This window comes from Homalodisca vitripennis, chromosome 1 (assembly GCF_021130785.1).
Source record: "Homalodisca vitripennis isolate AUS2020 chromosome 1, UT_GWSS_2.1, whole genome shotgun sequence".
Classification (NCBI taxonomy): Eukaryota; Metazoa; Arthropoda; class Insecta; order Hemiptera; family Cicadellidae; genus Homalodisca; species Homalodisca vitripennis.
In genome coordinates this window covers 234,243,592-234,260,014 of record NC_060207.1, presented here as the reverse complement: position 1 = coordinate 234,260,014, position 16,423 = coordinate 234,243,592, and positions in this window count along the sequence as shown.

The window sequence follows — 16,423 nt, the reverse complement described above, 5'->3', positions numbered from 1 at the left end:
TTTCTGATTGGACCAAAGTCCTGGACATACAGGTTACACACGCTATGAAGGCACATTGCGGCAAGCAGTGGTTGTTTGGTGGTGTTTGGTTTGCCACTGCCCTGTCGCTTGCTGCATACAGCTGATCTGGGATTACTGACGTGTCGTTTCTGATTGGACCAAAGTCCTGGACATACAGGTTACACACACTATGAAGGCACGTTGCAGCAAGCAGTGGTTGTTTGGTGGTGTTTGGTTTGCCACTGCCCTGTCGGTTGTTGCTGACAGCTGATCTGGGATTACTGACGTGTCGTTTCTGATTGGACCAAAGTCCTGGACATACAGGTTACACACACTATGAAGGCACGTTGCAGCAAGCAGTGGTTGTTTGGTGGTGTTTGGTTTGCCAATGCCCTGTCGCCTGCTGCAGACAGCTGATCTGGGATTACTGACGTGTCGTTTCTGATTGGACCAAAGTCCTGAACATACACGTTAAACACGCTATGAAGGCACATTGCGGCAAGCAGTGGTTGTTTGGTGGTGTTTGGTTTGCCACTGCCCTGTCGCTTGCTGCATACAGCTGATCTTGGATTACTGACGTGTCGTTTCTGATTGGACCAAAGTCCTGGACATACAGGTTACACACACTATGAAGGCACGTTGCAGCAAGCAGTGGTTGTTTGGTGGTGTTTGGTTTGCCACTGCCCTGTCGGTTGTTGCTGACAGCTGATCTGGGATTACTGACGTGTCGTTTCTGATTGGACCAAAGTCCTGGACATACAGGTTACACACACTATGAAGGCACGTTGCAGCAAGCAATGGTTGTTTGGTGGTGTTTGGTTTGCCAATGCCCTGTCGCCTGCTGCAGACAGCTGATCTGGGATTACTGACGTGTCGTTTCTGATTGGACCAAAGTCCTGAACATACACGTTAAACACGCTATGAAGGCACATTGCGGCAAGCAGTGGTTGTTTGGTGGTGTTTGGTTTGCCACTGCCCTGTCGCTTGCTGCATACAGCTGATCTGGGATTACTGACGTATCGTTTCTGATTGGACCAAAGTCCTGAACATACACGTTAAACACGCTATGAAGGCACGTTGCGGCAAGCAGTGGTTGTTTGGTGGTGTTTGGTTTGCCACTGCCCGTCGTTTGTTGCAGACAGCTGATCTGGGATTACTGACGTGTCGTTTCTGATTGGTCAGTAGAAACATTACGCAGGGGAGCTGTTGAAATGTTTGAAAGTTGAAACATATTTCAAGTAGGTAGTAGCTTCTATAGGATATTCATAACCTTGACACTTAACATAAATTACTACACCTCGTATAAAAATTACTGCATATTAATTATTATTATTTTTATCAGTACCATCGACCTTGTACTGTATCGGCTCTCCCCCGTTTTCTATTTGATAAGATCCTTGCACAGGCCAGTGGCCCATGAGGACGGGCAAAATAAGGTAAAAAGGAGATCGATCGGCTTCTCATTAAAAAAAAAGATTGTTATGTACTGGTTGACGAGAAATTAAGTGGTTCCTGAGAGTAAATTTATATGCAAATTAACTCAATTGAGTTCCAATATCGACCCTCCAAATTGTGTTGTACTGTGGAATTACTTAAAAATATAAAGAAATTATTAATTTGTTTCTACAATAGTTGTTTATTTGCAAATTTCCTTATAAAGCAAATGACCAACCCTTCGTATTAAGGTTACATGGAAAAATATGGACGAAAACGAAAATCAGCCACTAAATATGTGTTTCAATCATATGAAAAAAATTCAACTTGTCTTATAAATTCTACCTTTCAGAGACAATTATGTTAGCTACGTAACTTTTATATGCTGATAGTTATATTTTAAACTTCAAAATTAAGCTTATACTTATGCCTTGAAAATTTCAAAATCCAATTTCAAATTCCCCAAATTAAATCTAGAAGATATCTAAAGGTATAGTATTTATTGTACAAAATATCCTATCTAAATCACGTTTGTTTATTAAAGAGCTCATAAAAATTAAGAAACCTAATTTTATATAATCAGACAATAGGAAGGCCAAAACTTCAAGAATACATAAATTTACAGCTATAAAAATTGCTGTAGAAGCTGGATTCATGCAACATCACACTCTAAAACGATGTTTCTATGACGGCAAGGTTATCTAGTGTACAAGTTCACATTCAAAATTGATCACTTACCAAAAAACATTAAATTTAAGTAAAATAAAATCATTGTTAAAAATTAGATAATTCGTATCGCAATTTAATTGAATATACGAAGTTTGCAAGAACATGTGTTATCGTGATGAATTACACCAAATGTCTTGACTGTAAGCAAGACACTATGTTGTTACCTTAAATTGTTTTGGTTATAGAAAACGTTATTTTAAAAATTATTTGCAAATTTTATTTATATTTGTTTTAATGATAATATTGGACATATCTTTATTATTCTAAACGAATATTGGGTGATCGCAATCTGTAAATATTGAATGTATCAGAAATAGTTCGCGTAACTAATTGAATGCAGTCAAATAAAACACTTGCATTGTTTTTAATTTAATTTTCAAATTAATTTTTATTACATCATTATTAATCTGTATCAAATTTTAAATAATAATATTATTCCTCAAACTGGTTAGTGTTGATTAAAACGTATATTGAATTTCTTTAAGCATTTTACAGATATTTTAAATATATTTTCAGATATTCTGCTGAAAGCAAAATGCGTAGGAAATAACTCACTGTATTAAAGCACGCACTGTAAATAAGGCAGGAATCACAGTGAGTGTTTGAAATTGAATCCAGTGGCGGGGCCAGAAGCAAAACTTCAACTGGAGAAGAATGGGATTGCTTTCATATTTTTAATCAACTATTTTAATACCGAAGCAGCCATTCATAACTGTACCCAAGCGTTACGTAAGCGGATTTAATTCTTAACCATTTATCACCTTTACTATCACACTTTGTATTAAGCATTCTTCTACAATACTAGGATCTCTTGTGTTTTTTTTCATTTTTTGTTATATTATATACTCATATTGTTGTACATGTTATATTGAACGGAGGAATAGATAATGGGAAGGGCGTTGCTACTCATGACAACGACTCCTTACATTTTTCCCACATATAGGAATGGAGAATGGCAGATGGATTCCTTGGTCTCGGAGAGCTTGAGAACCCCTGTTGTGGAGTAAAAAAATTGAAATCCTTGAATATAACACAATAATACTGAAGATACCTTAAGAAACACTTTTAAAACAATCTATTGATGAAGGCTCATAACGAAACACTCATCCCCACTTTTCGTATGGGATAAGTTTATTGTATGGGAAAATCCGACTACAAACGATGACCCATTTGTCATAAAATGCAAAAGAAAAAGAATATATTAAATATAATTAATTCTTATAGAAGTTCATTTAAATGATTAAGGATGATAAGTTTATTCTTATTTAAACAACATACGTATTTTCGCTTTAAATGTAAATTGGAAAAACATTCATAATAATAACACTAACGCCATAGTTAGGCAAAGAACTTTCCGACCTTAGGATATTACCAAATCCCAACAGTATATATTAAATTTATTTGAACATCTTTTATTGAAACTCCCTTTAAGTTATTTAATTATATATGTTACTGAGTTGAAACATTCATACTAACAATACTAATGATATTGAAAGGATAATAGAATTTCGGACATTTGCCATATTATATGACACAAAAAGGTATAAACAATACTTCACGTTTCAAGGATTGAGATCCACCCTCTTCTTCAGGTGAGAAAAACGCAATTCACTGGAATACTAAAGTATGTGAATATTGTATTAAGTCCATTTAGTGTAATGCGATGTAAATCGAAGCGAAACTTTGAAACTAATGTTAACATATGGAATAAATGGAATTTCTTATGGAATATGACCAAAAGTCTATCTAATTATGCAACCAGTGAGGCAAAACATTGCGTTCAAAATGCGTTTGGTCATGTTGAACAGAATATTAATTTTTTATATCATTATTATTCAAAATTATTTTGGAAAACTCTGCTGTTACTGGACCAACTTTTATTTGGTTAGTACAGATCAATAAGGTTTGTAAAACGCCTATGTAAGTAAATCAAAACTAGACGCAACAATCATGAGTTTTATTAATTCTGAAGGAAGCGATAACAGATTCTATTTTTATGAAGCACCTGCTAGTATTATCTGCATAAAGAGAGCGAAATTGGGAGTATCTTATCTAAAACCGGTTCTGTGACAAACTTCAAAGTGTTTCGTCAGATAACAGGGATAATAATTCGGGGAACTGAGCGATAATCTACGTAATAATAGTTTAATATTTCCTGTGGCACCGCAAAATTAATACCAGTTACTTGTATTTACACAGGATGATTTGTTTTTCTTGTCGAGGCAAAGAAAATGTAAATAAACACTACTCATAAATGATTAGTTTACCGTTTGTTTCTTAACGTGTTTTAGATTGTATGATTATTTTATAAACCAGTAAAGATTTTAAAAAAAAACTCAAATTTTGTACGATTATTCAAATAAATTGAGGAAAATAAATTAATTTATTATATCACGTTCCAGGATGGTGGACAGTTGAACATTTTAAAGCTTAATGTCGTAAAATTGATATGATAACGAAAGTTTTAAAATGAAAGAAAGTTATAAAAGAATAATACAAGTTGCTAATTTTTAATTGAATATTTTGACACCATTTGTAATGCTTTTCATTGCGAAATCATTACTTCAACATTTTTTTTTATTTTTAGCTGTCTCAACGTCTGTAATCAAATTTATGAAATTTGTATGTATTTTTCCAATATTTTAATAATCCTGTTCTTTGTTATGTTATTTAAAAATCTCAACTGTCAGCCATCTTGAAACGTAGTATGATATTATTAATTTTTCCCTTGATTTACAACTGCTATAAAAATAAATGTGCAAAACTGTACTGTTTTATTAAATAAAACATATAATCTAAAACACAAATGAAGACAGAAAGGCGGTAATTTCTGGCCCATTTTTACGTTCCATTTTTTATTTGACTTGATCTGAAAAATAAATTCCCAAAATATTACCGGACAGTTCGCTAACACTGTATAAATAATTCATATTATAATATTTTTTCATCGTGTAGAATCGCGGTTGATCCAGTAATTGCTCACATTTGTCATATTTCATTACACAATTAAATGTATACAGTGGTTTTAACCTATATTATTTTTAAACACTGTAAGTATGTAGCACATTATCATTATAACGTTTTATAGTTGGTTTTCCACTCAAATTTCTCCATTGAATACAGCAGTTTGTTATTCCTTATAAGAGTACATAAAGCGTTTAGCGATAAACTAAGTAAAATATTCAGTTTCTAGAGAGAATGCCAAAAGATAAAGTGTGAAAGAACAATTGGCGAGTCCTACAAACGACAAATCTATATAAATGCTAATTTCATAGTAACAATCGATAAATAAAGTAACATAGCAACGATTTCGAAATAATAATCACATGGTAATAATTCTATGAAACCCAATTTGAGGAGCAAATGAATATCTAATCATGGAACATATAATTAATTGACTTATTTCTTACCACAAAATTGATTATAACTCATTTTAGCAATACTGTTCGTTACTCAATATTATCAAATATACTTTCAAATTGATTGGCTTGAGAGGGTGGAACAATTCAATTACTGTCGATTCGTCTGTCTATCTACTCTATCTGTGTGTCTGTCTGTCTCTAAAACAAATTACCAATAAACTTAAAATTTCACATGAAGCTCCATTTCTTTATAATAAAAACTGAGTTAGATGATGGTGCAAGTCACTCCATGGGATTTGTCTGAGCGTTAGCAAATATTTTTGCATTGGTCTTATAGGTAACTATGATGGCAACGAGAAAATATATGAAGAAATAAATTTGTAAACAAGCTGATTACAGTCATATGAGATTTGAATAAACAACAGTTTTATTAATAGAGTAAAATGAAAAATATATATATATTAGAGTGAAAATTTTATGTAAAAAGTTAATGACAAGATTTGATTTCAGCGCACTTTTATTGTTTAAACGCTGCTATGAAAATTAATCTAATGGACCAAAATGTTATGTAAATGAGTTATAGATATGAAATTTTGCATCCAACCTCAACGAAGCCTATTAGGTAACACATGGTGTATCGTAATCCTATCTTGTATTATTTTATAGTTACGCCTATTAAAACAATTATATAGCAAAGAATGTAACAAAATTACATTAAACTTAATCACCCTAAACTTACAGGTTATAAATTTTAGGTTAGGTTCAATTTATACCTATTTTCTTACTATCTTTCTATTAATATCTAAGTGCTTTAATCAAACTACTATTTATACAAAGTTTTTTTTATATTTCCATTGCTATCGATGTCAAAGCTATTCCAGAACATTATTTTGTAACTTTGGTGATGCTTAGATTACAAAACATTTTCAACTCAAGTTGATAGGATAGATTGTAAGAGAACATTAGTGTATGAATTAGGCTATTTGATACCCATATAGCCTGTGGTATAATATTACACAGGATATATTTGAAAAAATAACTGTTATGGTTAATTAAACTACTAAAGTACCTAAATATCGTAACGTAACTTTATAATACTACATGGTTACTCCTATTTGTAATTTAATTGTATAAGTAAATATTATTAGTGCTATTAATCGTTTATTTTTTAAAAACTTATTTATGTTTACTACTGGTGTAATTCCGTTGGAAGAATAAACAAATAAATAAATGGTACACCACACCAAGCCGCGTAACAGGCTACACTAAGGCTGTACGCAAAATTTAAAGTCTATAATTCTCGAGATGTCCTACCGCATATATATAGAACCAAAATCACAAAAAAACTTTGGTAATTCTAAGCAATATATGGGTCAACCTCGAGTTTTCTCATATTACAATATAATGTTCCAATAGTCAATTAGAAAAGGAAATGACTAGAATTTCTTGCCGGAAAGCAGTTATAGGGAGCAGGCAACCGCCAGACGGTCATATATTGCTTAGAGTTACCTATTAGTGATCAGGGGCACTGACGTGATCTGGGCTTCAAATTTGGAACTACTCGAGTTAATTTTTTTTTCTAAAAGAGCAAGCAGCGCGAAGCGCTGCGCAGCGGGCAGGCATCGTGCGTGATCCTTTTTTTTATTAAAAATTTCTGATAAATTGTTATTACATATTAAAGAAATCTGTGTCATTCCTTTGGCCTGAATCAATTCAGTATAGACGAAGATCACGCACGATGCTTGCCCGCTGCGCAGCGCTTCGCGCTGCTTGCTCTTTTAGGAAAAAAAAAATTAACTCGAGTAGTTCCAAATTTGAAGCCCAGATCACGTCAGTGCCCCTGATCACTAATAGGTAATTCTCGCGGTTGCCTGCTCCCTATAACTGCTTTCCAGCAAGAAATTCTAGTCATTTCCTTTTCTAATTGACTATTGGAACATTATATTGTAATATGAGTTGCCTGCTCCCTATAACTGCTTTCCGGCAAGAAATTCTAGTCATTTCCTTTTCTAATTGACTATTGGAACATTATATTGTAATATGAGAAAAATCGAGGTTGACCCATATATTGCTTAGAATTACCAAAACTTTTATATCATCCAGACAGACAAATGACAACTTGTGTCAGTGATAGGCTTCAATGTGGCTCAACCAAATTCTTTGGTACAATTCTAGATACAATTCTCGATATCTTGCCACACTACGATTCATTCACATTTTTGTTCATTAAGTTATTACTATTAGTTAAACCATTATTTGTGGAAAGTGGTAAAATAAAATGTGAACTTTATATTTTACACAATAGTTTGCGTTAGAAAATTATAAAATTGTTGCAAATAGTAATAACAACAAATTTCTTGATTATTTTTTAATATCTCGATGGGAATCAGGTGTAAAAATACAAAACTATATTTGAGAATCAAAATATCATTGAAACCACATCAATGAATAAATTCCGCGAATTCTAGTGATTGTTAATATAAACATGTTATATTGAGGATACCAGACATACAATGATAAAGTAAAAACTATTATTTATGGATGTTGCCTATAAGTTTCTATGTTTTGTAATAGAATTCAAATATTTGTATTAAAACATTTAATAGTAAAAAGCGTTAAAATATACTCTTAGATTGATACAAATTAGCTGGTTTGATTTACCAGTGCTTGTTTCTCATATTTTAAAACTTCCTATATATGAGTAGTGCTGCCATTTTTAGATTCCAGTATCCTCGCTAAGTGTGAAATATTTAGTGCATAAAATCCCTATAAATCAGCCAATCAAATGAAAAATATTTGTTAAACCATTGAGAAAATTGAAACAGCTTAATTATTCGTAACCCTTTTAAGGCACAATATAAAAAAACCATCATCTCTTATTCTCGTTTCTTAAATTATGGTGAAAACACAGTTTTATATATAGTAATTTCACGTAATATAATATTGTATTTTAATTTTACTAAAGTAATACTTTGCTCATTTATTGGTTCAGATATGCGATATATTGTTATCACCCAAAATGAGGATAATTATACAACACTTAATTTAACGTTCCATTACGATTACGAATAATTATTAACAATTATCTAGGAATGGATATGCAGAATGTATTGAAATGAAAACGTATGTTTGTATATGAAGCATAGCAAAATCCCATAGGTAAACAAATATATTGTCAATTCGGCATTGTGGTTGTGTAATAGGTTTGCCGATGAATTCCCCATACTACTATAAGATAGCGACATAGGCTTGTTGGTGTAGCTGGAGTATTCCCAAAGCTATCGTGACTGGTAAGATTGGATTGGTGTTGAAGCTGGTATATCGCTATAGCTGGCTATAGCTATCATAAAGCTGGCAAGATGGAGGTATAGAATTCTGTAATTTACAGATAGTTTTGTGAGATTGGTTTAATTGCAACGCATCTATATGTTCCTCTCCTGTACTAAGTTCGATTCCTCGCCCTTGTCTACAACTTATCCTCATCCTAAAATTCTAAGGAATGTCTCCATTCCTATCTGACCTAATCACGTGATTGCCTGAGCTTTAGTGAAGCCTATCACTTGTGGGGTTGGAAAAGCTTTATTTCTCTCATTTTTCTGTTTGTCTATCCGCATGATACCTAGACAAATACTGACCTATAGATTTGAAATTGTGCTTGAAGCTTCAGCTCTATACGAGAATAACTGAGTCCGATGATGGTGCATGTCACTCTATGAGATTTGGCAGAGCGTTAGCAAATATGTTTACATTGGTCTTATGGATAACCATGGTGGTAACAAGAAAATAGCAGAATAGATAAATTTGTAAACAGACTCAACACACCAATAAGGGATTAAAATATGTGATTTATTAACACGTGTAGCTTGACTATCCCAACACATGCAGCACCATTTTATAGTAACTTAGTATGCAGATTATATTATGTAAACACTGATATGAAACCCAATTTTATGAGCAAACCTTTAAATGTCTCATCTGGCAAGCAATATATGTTAAGAAAACTTTCAATGTAGACTTTAAATTTTGCATGAAACTTAAATTCTGCAAGAATCATTTACATGATGCGTCATTTTCGTATCAACTTCTTTTCTTCAGGACATCCTGAGAATTAAATGAGATAGAGATTTGAAATTTTACAGGCAACCTCAGCGAAACTTTTTACAACACGTGGCGTAGTTTCTACCTTCTACAGTTGAGTACGCCATGCTCACCATGCTTTTCCCCCATCAGAAGATGGATTCACCAAACAAACCGATGAGCAACAAAAAATGTTATCTCATTGCCTTGAAGAAGGAAAAGAACTGAACTATCAAAGACCAAAGCGGTGCTCTGAATTCAAAAAGTGCATTCCTTGAAGGACTATGCTCGAAAAAATCAAGATAAGAGAAATTCCCATTTCGCCAATGGAATTTTGCGAATCAAATTACGTGGAAAATAGGTTAAGGTGACAAACAAACCTCAACCTTATAGCCAGTTGCAGGTCGGTCTAAGGTGGCTTGACCGATCTGAATTATCGACAGTGCCAATCCCGTCTGTGGCCTTGGTACTTTTTATGTTGCTAGAAAACCACCGTGTCTTTTATTGCTTTTTAATAAGAATATACCAAAATTTATTCTTGGGGATGAGCATTATAAGGAAAAAAGGATAATCTGCCTGTTATTTAAAAAAAACAAATTTTTCAAAGTGATGTTTCTTAATTTATACTGTTTTTATGAGGTACATGAGTTTTAGTAACATAAAATATAATAGTTTTATTTTAGACTGGGTAAAGTATAAATCAATATGTTACACAAATACTAAGAACATAATGAAAACAAAAATTTTTGTTACATTCTACCTTATACGTTAAAATATACTTCATTGATTTAAGTGAGATTTTGACAGTGGCAATTGTTAATTATACAACAATCTAGGTTAGAGTATGTTTGGAATAGTAATGAAAGATTAGAGGTGTTGATAGTGAGATTGATGTTAACTCAAGTATATTTCAAAATCACCGATATGTTTTTTCAAAACGGCATCAGAAGTGCAATCACAATGCAATTGAAATATTATCCTATTAGAAAACTGATTACACTACCTTAAAGCCCAAAACCTACATTTTTACGTCATTAAAACTATTCACTTTTAATTTGTATGAACAGTTAAAAGAGTTAAAGCAGAACTATGGAAGTTACACATTCAGTATTTTCTTGAAAATATTGTTAACCTTTCCTCAGTGGTTTAGTTTATAGGTAATTCGTTTAGTTCACTATTCTAAGACAATCTTTAATTTCAAAATAAACTTCAGATATTAAAAAGAGAATAAATAATTCGTTCTATTAAATAAATAACGTTTAATTAACGGTAATGGACATAGTTGCATTTTTATTAAGTTAAAAAAATATGGATTTATTTTATTTTATGACAAATAAGATAAACATTTGTTTAATTGACAAAAATGGAACTTCTCTTGAATAAATACAGCTAACTCACATTTACATAAATTGATATTCTAAGTTATATGTAAATATATCTGTATTAGTTCAACCATCGTGTATTGTTTTAACCAATAACGAATACATATGCTTTAACGTTCTTGTAATTATGTTTTAACAGAATTTTGAGCCGTAACATTGTATTTTCAGCTGTATAGAAAAATAAACATAATTTTACTAATAAAATGTTTAGTAACATGGTAACGATTTAAAAGAAATGTTAAAAACTTTACAATTTAACAAATATGTTCGGTGTGTATTTGATCTACTTTTAATATTTTAATGTAATATTTTATTATTTAGCCGAGTAAGTTACGCCTAAGAGCGCTTTTTCTATAATGGGACTAAACCACGTTAAATTTCCATATCCCAAACTATTGCATAACTATTTTATTTAACAACTATGATTCGCTTTGCTTAAATCTCAGAAACTAATTTTAAAAAAATGTTATATTTAGAATATCTAATAATCTCTTTCTACTAGATAGATTTTCTTCTATCTCTATTAATTGTTAATATGTTTTAGATTTACAATGAAATTTGAATCATAAATGCCAACAATACGCGTTATATTAGCACCAAAGCAAAAAAACAGTTTTAAAAGCCTAGAGTATAAAAAATTTAGTTTTAAAAAATCTAACTTAAAACTCTTTACTGAAATTGTACTACAGAAAACACATATTTTTTCAAACGTTTATGAAACTTCATAGAAAAGTTTATCGACGGGAATAAATTGTTGTAATAATTCATTACCTCTTTTGTTTGATCAAAATTAAATATAGTTAATTTATTTAAAATAAATTAGTTTTTCATTTATCATTATAAACCATGCATAGGAGATATTTTGTGCAGAACTATATTGTGTAGATTTACATAAAACTAGACTTTTTGTTGCACTTAAATTGCATATGCCTCACAGAATCGATTTGTTATATGTTTTTAATATTCTATCAATGTATGGATTTCAGGTGATGTTGAAATCCTCCAGCATCTACTTATAGATCAATAGAAATTAATCACATACAGAAGTTCTCAACTAAGCTCAAATTAAAAAATTTTAAAATCTAAAATAAAGGGATAAACCTTCACCAAACATACTAAATATTTCGTTCGGTGAGACAACATTTTACAAGCTATACAAAGATGCATTGAACATAGTTTTATCTATTGCGGCAAATGGCTTTGTCTTAAAATATAGTTATCATGAATATTGAACTACACACAAAAATGTTTGCTGAAAATACAGTTAAAAGTTCTTTTTTTTTAATTTGAAAAAGTTTATATATGTCAAAATACATGTCTCCACTGAAGAGAGGATATGGACAATTTAGGTTATTAGGACATTATAATTAATTCGCGTACATACATTTCATTATATTTCTAATCAGTAGGTTAACTAGTAAATACCATGGACTACTTCCTAAAACATATTTCTCAAAAATAGCAACTCGATTTTTACTTCGAGATTGGATTATAACAAACAAGATTTACAATAACGTCGAGTCATTAAATAAACTGTGGATAATTGTTACTATTAAAACTCTAAATACAAAACAAATGTGTGATTTTTCAATGATTTACACCCCAACAAAGAATTAAAAGCGAATACTGAATAGATAACAAATCAGAACTACGAGAACGCCTCTTGCAGCAGAGCCTGCAGCACCATACAAAGTCGATGAGAGCTGCACTTGTTCCATTCTGTGAAAAGCACACTCGTTAACAGCACGCTCGTGTATCACGGTATACAATTTGATACCCTTCAAATGAAGCTGCAAAGCAATAAAGTTTTGTGTCGCGGTACACAACATATCTTCTCCTAATGAGGCCTCAATTAAGTCTCCGTTGATAAAAACAATCCCGGTTTATTTTTCCTGGAAGAAAGGATAAAACTCTCATACGCTGAGAGAAAAAAGCAAGTTTGTAATTAGAGATGAAACTCGATAATTACTGTTTTAACTTTATTTATGGAGTGTAAACATTATTAATTTATTATCCTATGTAATTTATAATTCATGTTTGGTATGGATACATGAATAAGACCTGAAGTATAGGAAACTGGCAAGACTGACCTTAGAGGGTTGCCACGGTGCCAGAAGCACGTGTATCCATGGCACTCACTCTCACACGCGCACACCCAGCCCGCAGAGTCGCGACGCACAGACTGAGCGTCCCTCTTACCCCCCCCCTGCCCTCCCTGCACCACCAGCGACACCTGCCTGCCTCTGTTGTCAATTCACGTACTACAGCATCTTGAATATTTGATAGCCCCGTAGGCGGCTCAGTTCTCTGCCCTTTCTACGATACGTCGCCCTATCCTCCGTCCTTTGTTTACATCGGTCCCAGGAATGTTTATCTCAAAGGGTCAAATTTAGGAAGCCTTCCGGGTCGCGCTTGACGTTGTTTCAGTCTCCCGGAGAAAACAACGAACAAGCTAACTGAAAATCGGCCAAAATAAGGCTGCTCATGAAAATCTAGGTTTTCTGGTTTACACGGCGTTGAAGTAATTCCACACAATTATATTTTGAAATATTTCGGCCTCGTTTTTGAGAGCAATGTTAAGTCAACAAAATTTAAACCAATACTATTTTCGGTGAAGATGGCTCTATACAACTAGTTCGAAATATTTCAAGAATTGTGTGAGCAATACTTTAATACGTTGAGAAAACCCTAGATTGTAGATATGAGTCCGGCCGCTATTAATAACTAAGATTTTATAAGAATGTAAGCACAAGTTAGAAAAAGTCTCCTCTCTAACAATGCAGTAAACTAGTTCCATGTGGTAAATATGAATTATCTAAATAAGTATTTTACTATATTTATGTTGTGTCTGCTATAAAGGCCATTAAGGAGGTTTTTATTAATTTATACCAAATTTTTTTCTTTTACTGAATTTTGTAGTTATATTATTATCGTTTCAAATAAAAAGAATGTCGTTCAGTATGATATTCTCATTTAGTCAGTTCTTTATAACGCTAATATCTCAATGAGAATGCTGAGTTCTCTCCATTTCCGGACAAAGTATTAAACTATACTGAACCGATTAAATCAAATATCCTTCTAGCATATTTACATCAATATATACTTGATTTTTTATATATGTTCCAAGAAACAGTTCATAATGGTTTAGTTCCAAATATACTATTTTATGTTTGTTTATTAACAAGGTAGTATGCACACCGCGTATACATAGTAACAGGCTTCTCTGAGTTTACATATAAAATTTCAAACCTATAGCACATTTTATTCTCGAGATATCCTGTGGACAGTTATAGAGGAAGACGATCATACAAAAATGAAGTTGACGCGAAAATAACACATCATAGAACTCATTCTTGTGGAAATAAAGTGTCATGAAATATTTATAGTCTGCATATGAACTCTTTCTCTGCATATCTTTTCCTGATACGGTACATTTATATTTTTTATCATCGAATTGAGCTTCATATCAGTGTTTAAATAGTAAAAGTCTGCCATAAAGTTATGTCTTATGTGTAGTTATAGTAGGCTACATAGTGTATGAACCTCTTAAGGGTGTATTGAATTTGTTTACAAACTCAATTATTGTGATATTTTCTCTTTGCCATCACGGTTACCCTTGAGACCAATATAAAGATATTCGCTAACGCTCAGCCAAATCCCATGGATTGATATGCACCATCATCTAACTACGTGTTCCTAATGTAAAACGAAGCTTCATAAACAATTTTACGTCTATTAATATGTCAGTACGTTTTCGAGATGTCGTGTGGAGGACAGACAGACAAATTAAATTTCTCCAGCCCCTCAAGTGATAGGGTTTGTTAAAATACACTTCAAAAGATAACGGGTCTTTTTCGTTTAAGGGCCAGCACAAAAGACCCTAGCTTACCTATTCAAAACTCAGATCACGCAACGCTTGCTCGCTGCGCAGCGCTTTGCGCTGCTTGCTCTTTTAGAAAAAAAATTAACTCGAGCTTGCAAAGTCCAAGCCCAGATTAACTCACTACGCTTTATTGAACAAGAAAAACTAAGTATAACTCACTCATGAGAAAATGGTTTCATTACAGGCAAAAGATAAGCGGCGCGCGTTTATCACTGATAAGATAAGACGAGTTTATGCCAGAAGTAGTACCTGGACTACTGCCCTACGAACTAATAACACAAAAAAAACGATTAAATGCACTGTCAGTCAGGTATAGTATGTTTGTAAGGTGCTGGCCCTTAAACGAAAAAGACCCAAGCTAACAATCAATAACGTTTCATGTCTATTCTTATCTTATATAATTGTACATTACCGCTTAAGAGCACTATATACTTTTGGTATTGTTAAGTTTTGATATCTATTTTTCCAAAGTTAATTTTTAAACTTTTATTCAACTTATATTAAATGATTTTTACTTCTCTACCTTGGTTATTTCTTTCTGTTTAAATTTTCATAATCTCAACAGTACGTAAAATCCAACCAGATTTGTTTTCTCTTTAAATTTCACCTTGAATAACTTGCAATTAATTTATTCTAATAAGTCTATTCACTGTTTAGGTCCTCAGTCATAATATGTGTTTTGAATTTGAAGAGAGAGAAAGAAAAGTAGGCAATGACATGAAGATATTTTCTCAATCTCTGGAAAGACAAGCCAGGAGGACTAGAGGAGTCGTTTAGTTTCTTTGTGTTTTATTATATCACAATTAACTTGACCAATGGCGTAGTGTAGCGGGTACAACGGTTATCGCAAGATAACCAGTTCAAGGAACGTCGAGCGTGGCTGCTGCTTGGATGGGTGATCGCTGAGCGATCCTGTCCTTGCAAGCAGCCCGCCTGCCCGGCCATTGGTGGTGGTTTGGAAGTCACCTTTTAGCCGTTGGTCCCAGGTTAGGTGTTAGAGAGGGCTTCTTACTTTACTTTTTACTTATTAGATTTATAGACTGTTTAAAAGCTGTCAATGAACGTATTCCCAATTCAAGTATTATATTATACAAAAGTAAATAGTTACAAAATGTGTTTCTTGAGGTGAAATTCGCGATTGATGTCGTTTTACTCAGGTCTACCTAGCTAAGCCTGGGTTACAAATGCATTTACTCTGCCTTTAAACGAGTAATAAATCATAAGGAAGTATAAATTATAAATTAACATTTTGAAGTATAGTAATAAAATTAAATAAATAAAATATCGGCCCAATCTTAGAAACATATACATCCATATCAAATAATTGGTGTTTTAAAATACAAACTATTCTTGCAGAAAAATAGACCTGTCCGTGCTCTGTTAGTGGAAAACAAAATCTTCAATAGAAACCAGCTCATTGGGTGTACCCAAATCACTGTTTTATATTGAAAATGGATATTTATTTATATTATCACTTTCTAAAAAATTGTCGTGATATGATTTGATATAATCAGTGGCAACAGATGGAGGTCCCTGGGGATCAACTTTGGACAACA